Source organism: Galeopterus variegatus, unplaced genomic scaffold, assembly GCF_000696425.1.
Source record: "Galeopterus variegatus unplaced genomic scaffold, G_variegatus-3.0.2 Scaffold8828, whole genome shotgun sequence".
Classification (NCBI taxonomy): Eukaryota; Metazoa; Chordata; class Mammalia; order Dermoptera; family Cynocephalidae; genus Galeopterus; species Galeopterus variegatus.
In genome coordinates, this window is record NW_007734939.1 from 18028 (window position 1) to 23871 (window position 5844).

The following is a 5844-nucleotide window of genomic DNA, read 5'->3' on the forward strand; positions in this document are numbered from 1 at the left end:
TATGCTCTACCAGCCAGCATAACCAGCCAATTGACATAACATGTAACACACATCTGCTAACCAGCCAGATAACCAGCTAACTCGCCAGCTCCCCATCATCGATTTAAAACCCTTTCCTCCAGATGAACTCTCTGGAAGCACCTTGCAAACTGCAGAGAGATACCAGGAATGAGTTAAAAGGGACCCTCAGGCAGTAACTTCCTAAGGAGGAAAACAAAATCACTGTCTAGAGAATAACACTCATAACAGCAGCCACGTCAGAGCCAGCTTACGTTTATGGAGCCTGTATCAGCTAGCTACTGCTGCATGACAAGTAACCACAAATGCAGCAGCTTGAAACAGCACCCATTACTCACACTCTCCGTGGCTCAGGAGTCCGTGCCCAGTGTTCCTGGGTTCTCTGCTCAGGGTCTCACAGGTTGCCATCAAGATGTCTGCAGGGCGGTGGTTCCTTTTCTGGAGTTTGGGATCTTCTCCCGAGCTCGGGTGTTCGTCTTCCTTGTTTTCTCCCTGGCTGCCATGTGGATCCCTCCCCAGACAGTTAACAACTCGGCTGTTTCCTTCCTCTGGGCCAGGGGGAGATTTTCTTGCTCCAGTGGGCTAAGATGGAGTCTGATGTAACGTGTCCTAATCATGGAAGCAACATCTATCACTTTTGCCAATTTTTCAATTTAAATATTTATTTTAAAAAATTTTAAATGCATGGCTCTTCCCCCCACCCCCAAGTCCTGCTGGTTGGAAGCAAATTCTAGCTTCTGCTGAAATTAAAGGAAAAAGGTTACAAAAGGGAGTGACATGGTGGGGGGGGGTTCACTGGGGTCACCTAAGGGTGTGTCTGCCACCAGCACTTGCTATGTGCCAGGAACTTTATAGGAATAAGCCCACTTCATTCTCACAGTAATCCTAGGAAGTAGGCACTCCTCATAGCCCATTTTACAGATGAGGAAACTGAGGTCCAGAGAGGCAGTGGAGCTGGGACTTGAGCCAGGCGGGCCGGCTCCAGAGCATGAATTCCACATCCCCCCACTCACTGCCCCTACAGTCAGTCGTAGATCCACAAATGCAAGTCACGGGGTGAATGTTCTGGCACGCACTGTCACAGAATAGTAATATTCCTGTGGTCCCGCTGCAGCCCCGAGCAAAACGCAGAGCCCTCCTGCCCCTCCCAAGCGCCCAAAGACGACAGACAGCCTTGCGTCCCTCCCCAGGCTCCATGTCTTTCAGGAACTGGCCGAGGACCTTGGCGGCTCCAACATGGGCTGTAACTGCGCACTGTGAAGCGTCGTCAGGAGCGAGTGTCCTGCCGAGTGCACGGGTCCCACGTCATCGCGTCTTCACAGTAACAAGCCAGGGTTGTTCTTATCCCCATTTTACAGGCGAGGAAACTGAGCTCAGCGAGAAGCAACTCGTCCGCCGTTCTCAGCTTGGGACTCACGAAGGAGGGCTGGGCTCCTCCTGTCCAGCTGGCTCCTCTGCTGTCCTCTCCCCAGTCCAGAAGGCGGGATGGCTCAGTGGTCACGTGCTCCACCAACCTGCTCTGGGACCTCAGGCAAGACTCTTCCTCTCTGGGCCCTGATTTCCCCAGCGGCCCAAAGCCGGGCCCCTTTCACCCGCCCCACTCAGCACATGGCTAACGACAGAGCCCACGGGTTCATCAGACCCATTTAAATCCCTCTGCCAGGCTCTGCTTTCTCACTGTGAAGTGGGCACCATAAGAGCACCTACCCAAAGTGGGCACCACACCCCTTCCTTCGCTTGCCCCTCTTGGACAATCGGCGGCCCCCACAATGTCCCTCCCCTCCTGCCCCGTCTGTCACCAACATCATCCAGCTCCACTGGCCTAGGCCAGTGTCAAGTGGAAAATAATAACTGTCACTGTCCAATGGACAACAGGTACCTAAAGAGGTGAACCTAGATGTCAAATGCTGAGTCCATTTGCTCAGCAAACTGCCTGCATGCTTCCTCCTGTCCCTCCCCCAGAGCCAGGCCCCCTGAGGGGAGGATCTGGGAGCCTGAGCATGTGTTCAGAGGACAGACTGCAAGCGGGGGGCTGGACGGCTGCAGGGAGTGTGCATCCCCTGGAGGTAAATCAGGAGCCGCCTTGGCCTCTGTACAGGAGGAATTCAAAGAAGGGGCTTGGTTACCCGGGTAACCCCGCATGGTGTGAGCATTAGCAGGAAGTCACTGCTACCACCCCTCGGCTGGAGTTTCAGGGGTGGGGGGATTTGGCCAGACTGGGTATTCACGTCCTGGCTCCACCACCTCTCTGGGCCTCAGTTTCCATTGGGAACTCTCAAAATTAGGATTGAAATGTCAAAAGAAGCCAAGATTGTATGTCCACTGCAATGTGACCACAGATGCATTTAGTTCTCTAGTAGTGGACAAAGTTTTTCCACTGTGAAAGAAGAAAACAACAGAGAGTAAATCAAGGATAGCAAACTTTTTCTGCAAACACCTGGATGGTGAGTATTTTAGGTTTTGCAGCCACCTGGGCTCGGTTGCAATGCTCAGCTCTGCCAGTGCAGTGGGACGGCCCTCGTGGAAGAGACGTAAATGGACGGGCAGGGCCGTGTGCCAGTAAAACTTTATTTACAATACAAGCAGCGGGCCGGACTCAGCCTGGGGGCCAGAGTTTGCTAAGCACTGGTTGAACACACTTCCCCTGATGCTTCTATGGTTTGGGACAGTGGAAGGCTGGGAACAAGCTGTGTGTCCCTCAGCAGGGGACTGAGTGACTAACTCCTGCCATGCCCTGAGGATAGAGTATCACACAGTTGTGAAAAGGGGTGTGTGGCCTCGTAGATCCCCAGACTTGGGGCAAAGTGAAAAAAAAAGTGTAGATGTAAGATCAGGACAGTGGGGTGCTACTTATATAAAATGTTTAAGGCGAACACACAATACTGAAGAGTGTACATAAAATCGTTTTTAACGAGTGAGGGTGCACACAACAATGGACGATGCCTCTGGGGTGAAACCGTGATGGTTTCAAGGGACCTTTGCTCATGTTTTATTATTAAGAATAAAATAGTCAGCAGGAAGAGACCAAAGCCACTGCATCCCACCTCTGTGGGGTCCTGGGAGAGGGCGTGATGTCCTTGCCGGAGGACGTCTTTGTCCACAACGCCTGCTGCCATCCAGGGTTGACGGAGACCCAAGGTGATGCCCGAGGGCCCTGAGGGAGCCACGTCATGAGCCGTCAGGTGTCCCTAGCATGGGCTGCGTGATCTCATTTCATCTTTGTAACTGTCCTCCGGCAGCCGGTGACCTTTCCGGATCCAGTGAGGTTCAGGCCACGTCCCTCCTCTCCTTACGCCTCTCTCCCCACGTCCCCATCACATTGAGAATGAAACACAAACGCTTCAGCAAATCCCAGGAGGCGTCCTCCTTCTGCCCCCGCCGGCTCTGCTCCAGCCACACGGCTGCTCCTCCCACGTGCCACGCAGGGTCCTGCCTCAGGGCCTTTGCACAGGCCGCTCTCGCTGCCTGAATCGCCCTCCCCAGATTTCCACATGACTCAATCCCTGTCATTCCGATTTCACTCAAAGGCTCCTCCTCGGGGAGCCCTCACTGTCTACCCAAAGCCCGTCCCCCACCTACGCTGTGAAATGCCATCCCTGGTGTTGGTCACAATCTGAAAATGGTCCTCTCCGTCTGATGACTTAGTACTGTCTTCCCCAGTGGATGGCACGTCCCACGGTGGCTGAGATGGCATCTCTCATACACTCTGTATCCCGAGCCCAGCACGGTACCTGGCACATGGCAGATGTTCTAATATGGGTTGAGATCATAGCTGAATAAAACTAATCCGTAGTGACAGAATCGGTGGCCCCTGGGTGCCAGGCGGGGCTTATCCTCCTTCAAGGGGGACGTGCGTATTCACCCTTGACTGTGGTGATGGTTTCACGGGTGTGTACGAGTACACATGTCAATACTGGTCACTCAGAGACACTGTACGCTTTAAACGTGTGCCTTTTACTATTGCGTGACACTGATGCATAGAGAGTGATGTTCTTAAAGAAAAATACTTAAACTTTACTTATGGGTAGTTGAATGAATTCTACCATCCTCTTTTCAAACTCAGATGGCTTGGACACACGCACAGAACCCACAACCCTCGGGCAAATGAAGAGGATGAGAAACACCGGCACGTGGACGGTGCGGCTGCTGCCAGCTGGGCTCAGTGGGGTTTTCATTTTGTTACGATCAATGCAACGTTTTGTGTGGAGAGGAAGAAGCATCTGTGTATGTTAACATAAGACGACAGGCTGGCTTTGCCTCTCAAATGTGTTTTGCCTGAGTCCACGCTGAGGACAAAGCCACCTTCCAGCCTGGGCAGGGCAGGGTGTCCTTTCTCCACTCAGGCTTTCAGGCTCCTGGAGGCCACCTGGAACCCCAGAGCTCCCCAAACAGGGACATTTGGCCGAGGGAGGAGCCATCCCTCACCCCAGGCCATTCAGCATGACAGAGCCCAGCCTGCCCCACAGGAAGCCAGAGCAGCTCTGGGCGCCGGCGCCCGCCCCCGGGTCCCCGGTAGTCAATCCATGGCAGGTCAGCCTGCTGTCCACACTCAGGTGTCCGGGGAGCATTCCTTTTGCTCCAGACCTTCAAATCTGTACACGTCCTCACCAGGGAGGTGCTGGACCCATCCCTCCCTGCCCACTGAACCACTCCATGCTGCCACGTGTTTTGGGTAGACAGCATGGGGGAAGACGCTGTGCGGGGTTCAAGGCTCTGTCCTCAATTCCTGGGGGACCCGGGTGAGCCTCTGCCCATCTTTGGTCTGAGAAGAGGCAGCTTTGACCCAGGGATGTGGGACTGGCTAAGGAAGCCCCAAGCAGTCCAGCCCTCCAGTTCCAGCCCACGCGCCAGTCTGGAAGCATCTTTGTGGACCCTCCTCTGTGCTCCCCCTTCCCTCGGTGATCTGACCCCTTCTGACCCCTCCTCTCATTCTACCTGGCCCAGCCCCAGCATTGCTCACCTGCACCAGCACGGTCGCCTTCGCCCTGGTCCCCAGCTCCCACTGTCGCCTCCCAGTGTCCTCCCTGCCTCAGCCACTAGAGGGCACCTGTGAGCACCTGAGTCAGGTCCTGTCCCTCCTCTGCCCACAGCCCTCCATGGCTGCCACCTCCCTCGGGGTAAAAGCCAAGTCCTCCTGCAGCCCACCAGGCCCTGCACGACCTGCCCCGTCCCCTCCCTGCCCTCCCCTCCTGCCTCTCTCCCCCTCCTCGCTCTGCTCCAGCCACACGGGCCTCCTCGCTGTTCCTCCATGTCAGCCTCGGTCCTGCCCCAGGGCCTTTGCACAGGCTGTGTCCTCTGCCTGCAGATTTCACCCTGGCTGGCTCAACATTCAGGTCTCTATGCAAGTGTCACCTCCAGGCTCCCACCTCCTTTGGGGTGAGCCACCTCACAGCTCCATTCCTCGGCTCCCCCAGGGACCCCCATCCCCCTATCTAAATCGCACCCGGGACCCCGTCCTCCTTCCCTCCCTCTCTTCCTCCACAGCTTCTCCTCGCCTGCCCTCCCTCCCCCAGATCTGGGAGGGGGGGACTCAGCCTGTTCCCACAGCTGGACCCACAGAAGCAGCTCAGCTGGTGTTTGCTGACTGAGTCAGAGAAGTGGGCAGACCCCAGAGGGTCTCCAAGGCATCTGGCCAGAAGGGACAAGCTCTAGATCTACATCCACCCTGTAGCCCCTGGTGCATCAGGCTGGATCCCATGAACCTCACAGAACCAGACCCTGGAAACCCAAATGCAGGGACCTCACTGGAGCCTGGGTGGTGGGGCCTTCACCAGCCTGCTGCCCCCTGTATGGGGTTGAATAGCATCCCCCAAATTCACATCCACA